Source organism: Ambystoma mexicanum, chromosome 4p (assembly GCF_040938575.1).
Source record: "Ambystoma mexicanum isolate Mex_15411 chromosome 4p, UKY_AmexF1_1, whole genome shotgun sequence".
Taxonomy (NCBI): domain Eukaryota; kingdom Metazoa; phylum Chordata; class Amphibia; order Caudata; family Ambystomatidae; genus Ambystoma; species Ambystoma mexicanum.
The window spans coordinates 1,244,967,454-1,244,984,015 of NC_090927.1; the positions used below are offsets into that span (position 1 = coordinate 1,244,967,454).

The 16,562-nt window shown below is 44.7% G+C and overlaps 1 protein-coding gene across 2 annotated transcripts in view; it reads left to right on the forward strand.

Annotated features, from left to right (window-relative positions):
- The window catches only part of FAM120B (family with sequence similarity 120 member B), a 1,542,581-nt gene that overhangs the window by 1,249,864 nt on the left and 276,155 nt on the right, over nucleotides 1–16,562 (forward strand). The window lies entirely within an intron of this gene.

Here is a 16,562-nt window from a genome sequence, read left to right on the forward strand (position 1 = left end):
GACTGAGCCCACTTCTGCACCATGCCAGACAAACATCAGACCTCAACTCTGTCTAAATCTCTTAACCCTGTTGAAACACTAGAGAAAAGATAAGACCAAGTCATACACATGCTAGAAAGACTAGCTGTATAGCTGAACAGTTTAACATGAAGAGTGGATTCCATAGACTCTGCCCTAAAATCAGTAGTAGGCAGGGTGACAGTATGAAACAGTAGGATTTCTTCCCAGACAAACTGGAGCGGAGTTAAGGGGAAACCAAGAACTAAGTTCTCAACTTTTAGAAAATTGGAGTACATTATCTGTGCTGGTCAATCAGTATTTTTGGCTTTCAAGAAAACTGTTAAAGAAACAATGCAGTGGATTGCTTTCAGATGGAGCCACTGAATTTGTTAGAACCAACTGCCAACACAATACAAATAGAACTTGCACACAGGCAGTGGGAACAAAATTAAACCATAAGCCACACCCATTCATTATTAAATTAATGAGGCACACTGCCATGCAACATCTTAAAGATAGCATTGGAGAAAACAATCTTTATTGCAGTGACCATAAGACAAAGATATTCAGTAACCAGTACTCTAGAAAAGCTGTGGTCGATCAGAGAATCACTTTTCAGCCTCCGAAAACATGGCAAAACAGAAATATCTGGTGTATTACATGACTATTCCAGCAGTTATAAAAGTTCAACTTGGGAAGAATGTGCCTAGTTTCAAGCATGCAGTCATATTTATCCAGAAACTATACTGACTGGTCCAATATCTCTGAATTTTAAATGCTAAATTCTCATCTCTGGCAGAAGAGGGCACCAAGATGGCAGCAAGACTTTCCACCTAACTGTACCCCCCTGAAGGTGTAGTATACTTGTTGCGGATTGAATATGAATGACAAGGAGGGAGGAATGCCACACTGCTCTCTCTTTTGGTTATGAGGGACAGTAAGAAAGCATTAGATATCACCAACAGCAGGAATCTAACTCCACCCAATTTCTTCTATCAAACCTGAGTGTTGAGTAGAATGCTGTGAACGTAGGAAAACTGGACTTCAAATAGCCAGGTACTTTCAGAAGGATATCAAGTTCATCAGAAGGTTTCCAGACAGTAAAGCAATAGGAGTGCCATCAGTCAGAGAAAAAGGGGGTAACACTGCCCCGAATGGCACAAGGATGGAAAACAAGGGATCACTTGAAGATAGATACCAATCTTGACAAGTCCCAATTTCAAGATCCAGACTATCAATTGTCCAAGTTGTAACAGAGGCATGGTGTGGGGGAGTGGAGGGAACCCTTGTGCCAGGCTCCTCGGTCTACATGGAGCCATGCATGTATATTGGTACCTCTTTCCTTGACCCCATGCTTATCAGCCTCTGTCCTGGCCAGATCTATTTCTGTTCCCATTCAGGTTGCTTCCAAGAGACTATGGGTACCAGCATGTGCCAGTCTCCCCAGACAACAGGGATGTATAATCGATCCTGGGAGGCAGTTGCATCCAAAAAAGACTAAACTAAACCTGGAATAGTAGAAACAGACTGGTTACCTAAATTGGAATAGACTATGGAGGCCACACACTCACTGCAGAATTCATAGTCATGCTACAGAGTAGCGAAGCTGGAGCCAATAGAGAATGATACAGTCCAAGTGGAGAATAAGGAACCCTCCATAAAGTCTTGGTCGACATTAACCTATTTGGTATAGGGGTGAAACTGAGAGCAAATAACTGCAGTGACCGCATAGCTGGCTGGAGGGAAATTGCGATTGAAATGGGGTAGGGCTAACAGCCCTTATGGAGACTTCTTGGGGAAGTCCTAGCCCATAGGGGGAAGGGTTTGGGAGCAGCTTAGAAACAGTTTGGGCTAGAGAATCAGCTGACTCATGTAGCCAATGGGAACAGAGATAAGCTTCCAGATTGGAGGGGGGAGGATATAAAAAGCGGCACAGTCTGTCTGCAATGAGAGGTGTTTGGGTGAGGTTGGTAGAAGACAGAGACCTGAAAGGAGTGTGCAGAAGGTCGAGTGGGATTGGGAGGAGATTTTTGTCGCGTTTGGAGTAAGTGAAGGTAAGGAGTTGGGACTGAGAGGGTAGTACCAATTTGACAGTTTGTGTGTAAGTGAGTGAAAGAGTTATTGAAGGTATTTTTGGAGGGAGAGGAGGAGGGTGTTTTTAGAGTAGGAGAGAGGGAAATTGAGAGGGCGAGAAAGAGTGGGCCAGGGAGAAGAAAGCAGGAAAGGAGAAGAATAGAGGCAGGAGTACTGTGGTGAGAGATCCGGAAGGATCTGGAAAGTAGAGACCAAAGGAGGTAGAGAGGGAGATGAATCCAGGAGATGGAGTGTAGAAAGGAGAGAGAGCTGGAGGATGGAGATATGAGAAGCGATAGAGAGAAAGAAGTCTAGGAGACAGAGTCTGGAGAGAGGAGACTGGTGAGAGTGGAGGCGATGTTGTGATACAGCCATCTGGAGGAAGGTCACCAGGGCAAACAGACTTCCCTGTTAGGTCACTTAGAAAGTCCCTTATGGAATTAGATTGATAAGACTGTGGCCTATGGGCCTCCCTGTAATAGCTATAGATATAGGGGTGTCCTGGCTGTAGAGATTTTGTAACTGTCACCAGACCTGTTTGAGTATGGAGACTGGGCTCAGTAGGTGGGAGCTCCTTAAAAGGATGTGGGAAAGAGTACAGGGATAACTCCTAGCCTGCGGAACCCAAGTGCCTGTTTTTCTAAGACTATTTTTATAAGATAAACTGAAAATGTATTCTGGTTGTTTTGTAGCTCTTTGAGAACATTGTCACCAAGTGTAGTCTGCAGAAACCCAATCTAATCCAGTGACTTGTCAGGAGAAGCAACTAACAGTTCATAGTACAAGGAAATACCATAGTTCTGAGAGCTAAACCTAGCAACAGAAAATAAGGATGTCCGTAATAAAATCCAAATCGCAAGCCAATTCAAATACCACCATTGATGCCCAAGTGCCAAAACAAAGTTCAGACGGCAAGTCTGAATTCAAGTCAAGGTCACGACACAGGGAGACACAATGCAGAAGGGATGAACAAAAGTTGGCTAACTACAATACAGAACAACCCTCATGCTGGCCCGGCCGACGGTTGAGAAGTGCTGCACTTTCTATGGCGACTTTGCCTATTGGCAGGTCTCCGTGCAAAGGAAGATCAAATGTGGCTTTGATTAGCTACCATCTCGTATAATGTTAGACTGCGCTCGGGCTATGGGGGCTTGTGCTCCTGAGAGCCCCGGTGCTGTCCTATACACCAAGGAAGCCTCCACAAACACAACAAAGACCTCAAAAGGCTGCCACCTCGCTTCATGATATCAGTGCTTAAAGCTAATGGTTATTGTTACTGCTTAGTCTTGTCTGGGGAGGGCCCGAGTGGGATTTTTAGGGATGCTATCACTTTGAAAGATTGTAATTGTTTATTTGTGTATATGTCTAAATGTATGTATGTACAATGGATTGACACCTTGATGTTATTTTTATTTACTGTTAATGTGGTTGTTGGCTGCCTTTTATGGGCCAGGAGTAGCAATGCAGTCTCAATTCTTTCTTGAGGTTCATTTGGGCAAAGGCTCTCTTCAGAGGATATAATGGCTCATTATGCCTAAGGGACAGAGGGCCATTGTAACATTCTCTCTGCTCTTTTTGTTCAAATTGCAGGCAGTACAAGAGACTCAAGGCGGGGCGTGGAGGGGACTCAGAGCTTCCGGCTCCACAGTGCTTGCTCAGCCCGATTTCCCAGAGTAATTGGGCTTTGAACTTTGTTTGTGGCTTATGTTGCATTCGCACACGGAGAGCAGTGCTCAGCCAATCAAATGGCTGGAAATGCAGGCGATAACACACAGTGTACCATCCATGTTTTCCAGCCACCTGAGACCCTTCCCTGGGTGGCGCTATCTTGATTGTGGGCAGGCAACAGGGATCCACTCAGGTCTGCCTAGGGTCAGGCTGGCAGTCTGTTAATAGCCATGTACGCCCCCGACATGGTGGTGATAGCCATATTGGGACATGCAGAGTGGGGGTGCTTCATATCTGGGCATGTAGGAAACATGGTCAGAAGAGGACCAATGTCAAGAGGAGCAAGGACTCCCACTGCCGGGAGGAGTGGCGCGCAGAGTGCAGGTTTGTGTATAGGCAATCACCTGTGTCCTGGTAAGCCTGACAGATAGACATGATTGGAATGATCTATAATGGAGCTCCCCAGTCTCCATAGGATAGTGCAGATGGGTAGTGGATCTGGAGAGGGACGACCCCCAAGTGTTGTGACCTTGAAAGGATATAACATGTTGAAATTTCAATCATCTAAGCATTGGTTTACCGGTCCTAGACACTACCAGTATAAGTCTGAGGATTCCTCTACCACTGTTATTTCCCCACTGATCATCCTCGAAATTTAGAGTGGGTCTCAATTAGATGCCAATGCATGCAGGATGAGAGCTGATTTTTCTTAGAATGTTACGTTGGAAGGATTGCGTCCCACCATCCCTTCATGGTGTGATCTAGTCTCCATGTTGTAGCAAGGTGAGGCGGACTGGGCCAATAGATGAGGACTGAAAGCTGGTTAAGGACAAAAGTGCATACCTGAAATGTACACTGTTTTGTGAGAGTTGGGTTGGCTCCTATGCCATTGCATGGTGGGGGAAGGATAGGCGATGCTGTGTTCCCCCAGCTATCCTTTTGCCATCCTGGGATTCCTAATGACATTTAGTGGTTTCTCTTAGAACACAAGGATCGAAACTCGGACTTGCAATCTTGATGCGTTATTCCTGATGCAGAGGTTGTCCTTGTGTTTAATTGTTTACTTAAATTATTGCAGTTTACGTTGGTACATCAAATGTATAACTCCCCACCTTATTGCCATGGGATGTTTACAGGTGTTTACAGAGGTCTTAGTTTTTGGATATTCAAAGTTTGGCATTAAAATATAGACATGTAAGTTCACTGGCCTCTCTGACCTTTCTTTTGATCCCTTCATGTATCCCCTGTAGGGATGCCCTGGCCCCTTCATGTTTTCCCTCTATGTGGTCATGTGGCCTGGCACCTGAGACTCCTGAGGGAGTCTGCAAGACCAGACTTTCTTCAACAACCTTCTACAAGTTTTCTTGGCAACAGACTGTACTTACATAACCATAGCATATTACGTAGACGTCCATCACATGGACCTATCAATGTGATGGATAGGTCCAATGTTGGTGGGTCCGAAAGATCAATGGCCAGTTTCTCAATTAGTTAGATGTTAAGGGATCTGGGACTATGTGGCATCAGTCAATGAAGGCAGCCAAAGGAAAGAGATTATTCTCTTTTCTCACCAGCACACAACATATTGTCAATACTAGACTGTGTCTAGATAGTGTAATGTCAATACCCTCTGGACATGATAGTCAATAACGCTCTATGGAAGCTTGTGATCTAGCCTGTGAGGTAACACTTATGCACACAGTGGTGCTTCAATAATTACCTGTTGTCGTATACAGAGTTCCCAACATGTCTACAATTGGATGTTGAGGAACATGTAGGCATAAACAGGGGTTCGATTGTGAAACCCTCAGTCTTTTGGGATTTGCTAAAGGTTTTCCTCAGAGGTATAGCATGAGGAAAAGAACAGGAATGGGACCTTCTATGTGTGAGAAAATTAAAGAAGAAAATGTCAGGGGCCTATCAGCATGACACAAGAGAGGAAAACCTGATGTTGAAGGTGAACAGCAAGAACAATTAGGAATATACAAGTAGAGCTGAGATGGACTGTACAGATGTTTATCTTGACTTCTGGGAGTGGTTGGAGAAATCCTCCAAATTGCTATCCTATTGCCTTTAACATGCACAAACAAGAAATTGGATAGCTGATTTGAATAGAGTAACGGCAAAATTGTGGAGACATCAGGATATATGTATGGTTAATTTGGTTATTCCAATATGATCTTTTGGAATACGTAAAGCCAAGGAACTGGTCCTTGAGGGATGTGTGGGCCTTGACATGAAAGCGCGCTGTCACAGGTACTTTTAAATCTGACGCTGGCTTATCTTGCTGATCCGCTCTGTCAGACTTCACGTGCAAATGCTTGAGGCAGGGAATACAAGTTTGCAAGTGAAATGGTTGGGTTTGCAAATGACTTCGAAGATAGCATAATCCGCCCTCTTTTCTGCAATTTAGCAGTTTGGCATATTAACTGGCGACAAGATCATTCACTAAGCATAAGATGCAACCACTCTCAAAAAACTATTTCAAGGGCCATCTAGAGGGCTGGTCAATCAGGTGGGAACTGGACAAGTTTAAGTACCATTGGATCATCTTCCCAAGAGTTGCAAAGGAGCAGGTGAAGGCTTACCTGGTACTCTGATCGTGAATATGGAAACATTGACTGTGAGATGGGAGAAGCTCAAGTTGCCTACATGGGATAGGGTCCACTGTTTCAAAACAATGTTGCTTCTAGAATTTTCTATAAACTTAGGGTCTTGCCATATCAAATACCTGTCTTGTTCTAAAAGAGACTGTTGTCTACATGGAGAAAACAGCCATTTCTAAGTAGGGCTTTTGAAAACAAAACGTGTTTGCCACGGTGCAAAGGAAGCTTCATCCTTCTACTTCTGCAACTCTATCAACGGCCCTTTGTTTAAACTAAGGCATGCCACTGAGAAAGGGAAGTGAATTTGGAAACCCTGAGCTGTGCCACTATGGAAAAGACTGTGGAGGCAAGATACTCTGTACACAACTCAGAAGGGTAGGGAATCTAATAAACTCGATTCAGCACAATTTGCTTGGAGCACATGGCTGGCGATGGTAAGATTTTCCATGAACTGATCCCTTTGTGCACACTGATGTACCAGTCTTGCCGAACCCTGCGATAAATCTGAGCAGGGAGGCAACTGAACAACTGCAGTCTCTAACAGGAGGCACAAAGAGGTTTAGAGGTTTGTGTAACACTGGTGGAAGGATGTCTTGAGTGGAAATATTACAGAGAAATAATGCTTCAGATTGAAGTAGCAAATATTTTGTGGAAATTGAATCCCAGGGTATGAACATCCTGTGGCCCTCTCATATGGAAGTGCTGCCAGGTAATTTCTAGAAATAAAAATGGCAGGTGGATTGAAACTATAAACCTGTATCGCCCATTAAACATGCAACTCTGTCTCCAATCAATCCAAAATGGGAAACTGAACTAGAAGAGGAATAATCGGACGTAGACTGGGTAAATTAGCTGAGTAATGTTCCAAGGATCCTCACACAGCAGAAAATCACTTTTAAATCATATTGGCCAACAGGCAAAATATTTAAGGCAGGGACTACAGAGAACGATTGTTGCTGGTACTGTGTGTAGCCCTGGTAGTCCTTGCCCTGGCCCACTGGTATTAGCCATCACAAGTAGGCCAGGGAGGGAGCACGTACCACCTCCCATCCCCACAGACCAACCTCAACAAGGGGAGTGCTAGGCAACGTCCAAATGAAAACAGATGTTAAACCTTCCTATGCAACAGGAGATGTGCTACCCTCAGTATTTGCATATAACGTCTGAAGACTCTCCAGATAGACAGCAGAAACAAGGGTGGATTTTTTTTTTTTAGCCCCAAGGGGGACCTCTTTTTTTGTTTAAGCATAAACAACAATAACATCAAACCGCTACCCATTTGAGGAAATCATTCTCTATCCTCTACCCTGGCATGATTCCCTTTCTAGGGAACTGCTTCGCCAACTCACCCCACCTGGACGGGGTCATTGAGGGACACTTATGGTGTACCAGTGGAACAGACCCCTCCTGCCTATCCAGTGCTATCCACCCTGGAAGAGGGGCCCAAGTTTGGTCCCAGTGGGCAGCCCCTTCTACTAGACAGCCTTTGGAAGGCTGCCACTTCTTCTTACCCAATGATGCCAGGGCACTTCAATTCCTCTACAGTGCTCCAAAGACAATAGCTAAACCCCTATCTATGCATTTACACGTACCTATGCTGACAACCCCATCATTAAAGATAAATAGATATGTAAATAAATACAAATATGCCTGTATACATTTTATGAGTATATACACTAATTACAAGGATGCGACTGCTGCAGTCAGCCACACCATATGGCCAATCTGTTGTTGCAGGCTGAGCAAATAGTACCTTCGGTTGAGGGTTTTGATTGTGTTGCTTCTTTGAGGTGGGCCTACCACTCCCTGCTGAAGTCATTAAAAGTTATGACGGTGCCCTGTGCACACGTGGGGCACTCACTGCCACGTGCCCCAGTGCTCCTTTCATCTTCAGGCAGCGCGCTGCAGCATTGAGGGTGCCACAGTTAACGCTCCTGCCCCTCGTGCCTGTTCATCTTTGCAGCAGCCCCATGCTATGGGGGCTGCTGTACTCCCACTGCCACCCAGCACATCCAAACTGCACCCCTCAGGAAGTTCAAGGTTGTGGGGCATGCCGGCATAGCACCTGTACGGCGCCGACATGCAGGACCAAACCAGGCCCTTCTGCACTCCATCCAGCATGGATGGGCAGGTACCTGAGCTCTTCACCCGAACTGTCGCAAGGGTGTGGCTCGTGAGTTTAGCTCTTGGGCAGGTACCTGAGCTCTTCACCCGAACTTTCGCAAGGGTGTGGCTCGTGAGTTTAGCTCTTCCGCTGCGCACATATCCGGCCTCAGGGCAAGCCAGACTCACCAGTGCACTCTGCCTAGCACCCAGACTGCTCCTCACATATGCGGCCCTTGAGAATTGATCTTCTTGGCCAGTCCCGATTAAATCTGTCAAATATGTAAAAACGTTCATCGGCATAGGAGAGTAAGTCATGAAAATGACCTCCATTGAGCAATAAATGGCCCACACTGGCCTGTTGCTCTGGCCCTTCAGGAATTGCCTGTAGCCCAATCTGAGCCTGTTTGCTAGGCACCTAAGGGCCATCTTGAGGAAGGTTGAGGCCCGGTGCATAGACACATTTGGGACCCCACCTCAACCAAAGAAACTAAGGGATGCAGAATCTCTGGTCACCACCCCCTCCTTGCAATCAGCACCCAAAACATGATATGCTGTCCCGGCAGCTATGAAGCTATGAAGCATGGGTGTTTCCTTCAAGTGCCCCCTTACCTTATTCATTCTTGCTGGAATGACAATGATAAATAAGTGGCATTTCATGGGCAATATTAGCAGTCCACGATATGTGTGCTTTTGTTCTAGCTTAGGTGCAGGACACATTTAAATAATAGCAGTCTCTCCACCGTCAGGGCCAGGGGTTGGGGGCATAAAAGAGACCACAGTAACCAGCTGCTTTCCCTAAATAATTGTGGCCAGAGACGTTTCTGAATGCAGCGAGAGAAACGAGAAGTCATTATCTGCTTGGTGCAAGCCTCCCACCCAAAACAAAACCATGTCCAAAAAAGGTATATATGAGCCATATTTTTCAGGCATTTTACTGTTGGGGCGAGTACAGTGACAAATGAAAACCAAGCACACTGTGCGTTGTGTGCTCAAAATAGTTGCATGGTTGCATCAGACATATGTGTTAAATATGAAAATCTATGTTCATTTTTATTTTGCAAAAATGCTCTTTGATTTCATGCAAGATAGCCAGGCGCTATTGTGCCTTTTTTTCCCCATACCGTTTCCCATATTAGATTTATTTACAGAACTGAGCCAGAGAAATTAATTTACAATGTGCAGACTGTATAGAAACAAGACCACCCAAGATCATGCTAATTAACATTTATTAATTAATTTATTTTAACATTTGTAGAGCGTGCCGAACCAGAGGCATCTGGGCACTGGTTACAGTAGTCATAGCTTGGTAATGAAAAATACATACAGCATAGTTGCAATGTAAGTAGATGTATGAAGGTGTGAGTGGTCATGGGTCAACGTACACAAGGCAGTGTACACATGACGGATGTAGGCGTAGTTGGATTAGATAGAGTTCATGCTTTGTGCGAAAAGCCATGTTTTTAGCTTTTTTCAGAAGGTTCAGTATGAGGATTCTGCTTTTAGCTGTAAGGGGAGTGCATTCCAGTGTTTCGTGGCCACAGAGGGGAAGCTGCAGCCACCTGCTTTCTGTAGTCTGGATCTAGTTGTAGAGGGACGGTGGGAGTCGGTCGATCGGATATGCCCGGTGGATTGTGGTTTGGTAATTTTCATGTCAGGTATTTAGGGGCAGTGTCTGAGAGGTATTTTTGAGTAATGGTCAGAGTTTTGAACAGATTGTGTTATCAAACAGGTAGCCTGTGTGCGTTTCTTCTTGCTGAGGAGATCTGGTCACTTTTTTAATGTTTAAAGCTGCTCTTAGCACAATATTCTGTATGATTTTAAATGTTTTAATGTTGTATGCAGACTTGCCAGCGAAGAGGACATTGCAGTAGTCCTCCGCCGAGAGGAAAAGTCTGCAGGCCTTTATGAGTTTCATAGTGTATGCTGCAGAGGAGAAGATGGCATTTACTTGCCTTGTTAGAGAGAGAGAGAGAGGAGTCAAGGTACAGCCTCAAAGTTTTCTTTAGAGACTGGTATGGTGATTCCGTCAATGATAAAGGACTTGTATGCTCTGTCCAGTTTATTTAATCGTGTCTGTGAGCCGATCAAGAGTTACTCTGTCTTGTCATCGATGAGGCATGGGGAGTGTAAGGCCATCCATGTCTCAATAGATTGGTAGGTGGAGTTCAGTGTGTTGATGTCTGTGTCATCGGTACCAGAGATAGGAAGGAGGATCTGGGTATTGGCCACGTAGTTGGTATAGGAGATACCCTGTGTGTCAAGGAGATCCAATAGTGGTTTGTGTATATGAAGTATAAAGTGGGTGACACAAAGGAGCATTGGGGAACTCCACCCTTGACTGGGGCAGGTGTGGCCGCTGCAAAGGTTGAGAAAACTCTCATGGTTCTGTTCTATAGAAAGGATGAGATCCAGGTGGTGACTTTGTGTGAGAAGTGGCCTGCCGATACAAGGTGTTGGCAGAGAATATTATGATCTACCAAGTCAAAGGCAGCTGAGATGTCTAGTAGTAGTAGGGGATATAGTTTACCGTTATCTTTGAGCTCATCGATTTGGATCTTTAGGTCTAAGACAGCTGATTCTGTGCCGTGAGCTGGTTGTAATCCTGATTGGCGCAGTCCGAGGAGGTTGTTGGATTCTAGATGCTTTTATATCTGGAGGTCGGCAGCTCTGTCTAGTATTTTAAGTTGAAATGGGACAGTGGTAATGTGGCGATAGTTGGTGAGGGTGTTTAGGTCTAGTGTAGGTTTCTTAATGAGCGGTAGGGCCCAGGCCTCTTTCAGGTTGGATGACACTACGAAGGAGGAATTGATGAGTGTGGCTATGAACAGGACTAGTTTGGGTGCACAGTCTTTGATGACATGGGCGGGGCAGATGTCACCTTGGCATCTGGAGGGTTTCAGGACTTTAATAATTTTGGCTACCTCTGTTTCTGAGACAGGGTTAAATTCAATTGTTGAATCATGGCACGAAATGTTCATAACTGTTACAGTTTCGTGAGAATTATTTTATTTTTATTTTCAGAGATTTTAACTTGAAGTGTTGAGATTTTGTTTAGTAGGGCGTTTTGTATTTTCAGACACCAGGTACTGTCCTTAGTACAATTATCAGGAGGGGGAACTGGAGATTCAAGTTCTCGCATGATGCCAAAGAGTTCTCTGGATGCTTGAGTTGGCTTTGGCAATTCAATCGTTGTAAACTGGGCTTTTGGCTTGGATGATGGATTCTTTATAGGTTTTGGACAGAGTAGCGAAGAGGTCCTTGTTCTCTGTGAATGGGATTTCTTTCCAGGCCGTATCAGCTGCTCGTTTAGAGGAGTGGAGAGATTTGATGTTCGGGGTGAACCAAGTATTAAGGTGCGCTTTGGGTTTAGGTTTACGGTTGATCAAAAGGGCAACCTCCTCTATAGCTTGTAGAAGATAATGATTGTAAAGATCCATCATCTTAGTGGCCATTCGCCGCTGCTTGGGCAGACGTCATTGGCTTCAGCAGAGGAAGGATGTGGACTGCAGATATATTTCGGCTATTTCTGATGAGAATGGCCAGTGAGGGTAGTACCTGGGTAGTAGGGTGTTTCTAGGAGGGGATAGTGAAGGATATAACTTAATGGTCTGACCAGGGGCATGGTAGAATGCAAGAGATGGAGATGTCACAGTTAAGATTGGCAAGCCAATCAAGAATCCACCCTTTGTTATGGTGGGACTTGTGATACGTTCTGTAAAACCCAGGGCTTTGATGGAATTTGCTAGTGCTGTGGCCTTGTGATCTAGTGGGTCATTAAAGCCTAGATTTATGTCCCCTAGTAGTGCGATTTTGGGGGATGGTTTGGAAACACGTGATAGGAGTTGGGATATGCCCTCCTCAAAAGAGAGAATGGGGCCCTGTTGTCTATAGATTAGGTGCAGGCCTATTGTGTTTCTGTGAGATAGAGTCCGTTTGATTGATAACAATTCCCCTGAGCAGAAGGCTTGGTTATTTATTTCCGTGATGGGTAAGGATTTCTTGGCTATTTGCAGTCAGATCGATCTTTCTTGTAGATGGTGTAGTTATCAGGGATGGCAAGGGAGAGGGAGGGACCTACTGCAGCATGGAGCCACGTTTACGTGATGGCTAGTAGGTCAAGGTTGGTAATTTGTATGAGGTTTGTGATGTTGAGGACGTGGGCTAAAAGGGATCTCGCATTGATAAGCGCTCCATTGCGATTCATTGGCAATGGGTGTAGGTAGTACATTGGCTTGGCTATGGCAGGCACATTCAGTACAGTAGCCGTGTGTGGCTGTGTGGCGGTAGGTATGGGCAATACATTGGTAGTAACGGGCATATTCGATAAGTAACCAAGTGTGAATCAGTGGCAATTGGCGTGGGCAATACATTGGTAATGGCAGACATGTTCAATACAGTAGCCATGTGTGGCGGTAAGTATGGGCAATACATTGTCAGTAACAGGTATATTCAATGCTAAGTGACCTAAAATGCCTCATATTTCTTATTGTTGTTAGGATATTTATTCAGTGTGGACCTAGCTTGGGAAGCAACAGAGCTCTTTACAAGTCCCAGGGAGAAATACAATGAAGTAGGGAATTGTAGGGAAAGCAGATCGCAAGGGATCCATACAAGGACCAGAGATCTAACAGGCGGGGAGGAGGGATGGACAATTTGGCACCAAGAGGTCTACAAGTAGCAAGGGGAGGACAGAGGGGGGCAGAATGCCCAAATTCGGGTTAGTTGGAGAGTGGAGGGTGTGCAGAGTTAGGCGTTATGGAGAAGACATTACTTGAAGAAGAGAATCTTTAGCTCGGTTCTGAATCGTAAAAGCGAGGGGACACATCTGGTGTTGACAAGCAGGATGCTCCAGAATCTTGGCACATAATGAAAGAAGGATTGTCTTCTGTTTCTTTTCTTCCTTCAATGGCAGAGTTCAGGTATGCAGATGTCCTTGCTTATTGCTTCTGATTTATTGTGTAAGTGATGTTTGTGTATGGGGAGTTGTAGGTGATATGTAGTGTGCGCAGTTAGTCCATGTGTTTGACTGCAGTACCTGCACAATGAAAGTTTTTGATTGTGACAAAGCTGGCGTATAGTGTTTGTGCAGCATCATCCAATTTGCTAAATTGAGAATTTTGTAATAGACTATGGGTGCAGCTTCATCAGCATGATTTAAATACAATAACCAAACTGCATAGATGGTGGTAGCAGCTTCACAAAAGAGATTTGCAGTGACCATACAAGCCTAAATTGTGTTTGCCGTTTCATAACCATTATTAACAGTGACCATAAGGGCATTTATTGTGCTAAAATCAAAGTACTTTACTCTAGGAATGCATGCATTTATTATGGACTCTGCTTCATTGAATAATTTACACTGGCAATGCTCGGATATGTTGTGGGCACAGCTGCATAAAAGTAACTTACAATGGCAAGTTTGGCACATATTGTGAACTCGGGCATAATGACAATGCTGTCAAATGCTCCTGTGTGCTGTTTTTTTCATAGACATTACCCCTTAGAACCATTTGTAAAAAAAAAAGAATATGCTATAAAAAAGCAGCATTTGAAAAGAATACTTAAAAAAAAATCTCTGGAGAAACACTTGATTTCCCCTACATTACTTTGGGCTTTCTTGCTCTGCTTCCTCATGTGCTTAGTGTGGATGATTTGTATGTCCCTTATGGTAAAACACAATAGGGGGCGACAACTTATTATAGTTTCATTTATTTATTTATTAGTAATATACTTTTAGCTGATCGGCTTTGTATATACAGCTGAAATTACATACATACACTTAATGTGTCTATTGCCATGGCATATACAAATTTAAAACTGCATCAACGATAAAATCTCATAAAATTCAAGCTGTACAAAAGAAACAATCTAAGACAATCAGTTAGAAATGTCTACTATTTTCTGTTAACATTTTACCATCAAATACATAAAATTGATATCATCTTCTTGCATAAAATTCTGCCATGATAATATCACATCGCTAGGATTAATAAGTTTGTTAAAAGATTTTAAAAAACTGGTACGATCTTAGTTAGGCTATCAAAATAGACAAGTAAATGCTGTAAGTTCTCCAACTTGAGGCAGCCGGATAAGTGGCACTTTCTTTCTGCTCGGCATCTCCCAAATCTCGCGCCCTGTACTTCAAGTGTTTCACATTGATTAAACTTCATCATGAGATAGCTTTAAACTTTTATTTATTCAGAATACTTCCTACTCTAGCCCTACCACTTTATTCCCAATACTAAAAGAAACAAAAAAAGGGGTGTTCGAGTGCATGTCAGGTTGTCCTCCGTCCAGAAATCTATCTAGCCTGATTCTATCATACCACTACAAGGAAGCAAAAACCTAAAGAAAATGGTACGGGCTTCTCTCCCAGCTTGGCTTGCTTCCGTCCCACACTGTAACCTCCTAAGTCATTATAAGGTGGTGGTTTAATAGCCGTTGCAGCATGGATCAGGTCCCAAGACTCCTTCCCAGGATAACAAAGTCTCTTGACGCCTGTGACGTTCGCTTACAGTCTTAATCAAGTCCTTTCCCAAAACATTCCTCGTTGGCCAGGCTACTCCCGGCTTGCTCCAACACTGCTTCAGTTTTAGCCCCTCTATGGGGTCTCTGGTTCTCTAATCCCATGTGAGGTCATAAGTCTCTCAGCCCTACTCGGGCTATTTTCCCTCTGCCTGCTCTCAGGCTCTTCACGCCTTCAGCCTCTTTTGCTGTTATGTTTATCCTACCTCTCCGTGGAGTGTTCAGACTCTCCCCTCTTCTCAAACTGGGTAGTGGTTTGTCACTGCTAATTCCTTCTTTTCCAGGCGCTCACCCCAGCTTGGGGTATATGGACTATTGTTCTTGTTCTTAACTCCTTTCTGTGTCATGCTTTGCTGCGTATTAGCTCCTCCTGGACTCCCAGGACTCCAATTCTGAGTTGGGCTGTTTGCTTTTGTAGCGCCAGGTTCGAATAGCATGACAGTGTACACCATCCCGGGTCTCGCACCTTCTCACCATGGCTTGGGGTCGTCCGTGATCAGTCCGCCCTCTTCTGAGTGCTCTGATCATCCCATGTACCTGGCTCTAAGTGCGACGTTCCTCTGGGATGGCAGCAATGCGCCTCCCTCTTCCCTTGCAGCCTTCGTGACGGAGCAGGGACTTTGGTTCTTTCCGGCAGCTTCTCGGAATGTCTCCGTTCTGGTGGTCACGACATTTCTTGGTACGGTGTGGACAGGCTCCTTGAGCTCCTGACCTGGCAGCAGGGAGCAGCGTTCTTTGGGCTTCCTTGCTGCCCAGTGCTCCACGCTGACTGCCTGACTCTGCTTCAAAGGGAGATAGGCTCTCCTCTGCAACTTCCTGCTCACTCTCTCCTTTGGGTTGATGATGAGATGCTCCTTTTACGTCTATCTCCGGGTGTAGAGGTTGCCAATCAATAGTTCTGTGTGGACAACAACAGTGGCTCATTCTTACATGTCTTGAGGTGGTTCCCAAATAGCCAATGAAGACTTTGCCTGTCTAAGGAAGGGTAGGGTGTTACATATTCATTCATTCATTTTGTCATTGTTATAGCACCTTTCACCATAAATATAGTCCGAAAGCAAATTTGGTTGAACACCCTCAGAGGGACAGGAGTCCAAGAATTTGGGAGAGTTTGGGAGGTGTTATTATGCCTGTGTGCATATCAGCCATTAAAGTTATGCAAGGGTGGCCATGACCCTGGTAGTCACCCATTTCTAAATGGAGTGTGTAAGGGCGCAGCAGAGGAATACCATTGACTAAAGGAGGGGGTTCTGTTTAAGGCGATAGAGAGTTATGTATGAAGCTACAGTTCGAATTGTTGTCGTTACAAGTTGCTTCATTCTTATGGCAGAGGTGATGTGCAACAGTGTTTGTGTTATATGTGTGTGCGGGGTGTGTGGAGGGAAGCTGTGCCTTCCACTGAGTTGTGAAGCTGCAGTGTGCGAGGGGAGAAATGGGTTGACTGTACAAACAACAATGACTATTTCCTGGGTTCCATGGATATACAAGGAGCTCTGGGTGGAGTGAGGAGGGGAGTCAGTAATCTTCCACCTTCCCCATTAACTGGTGTACCGGAATAGTGTCACCAGGGTTCTCACCTGGTTG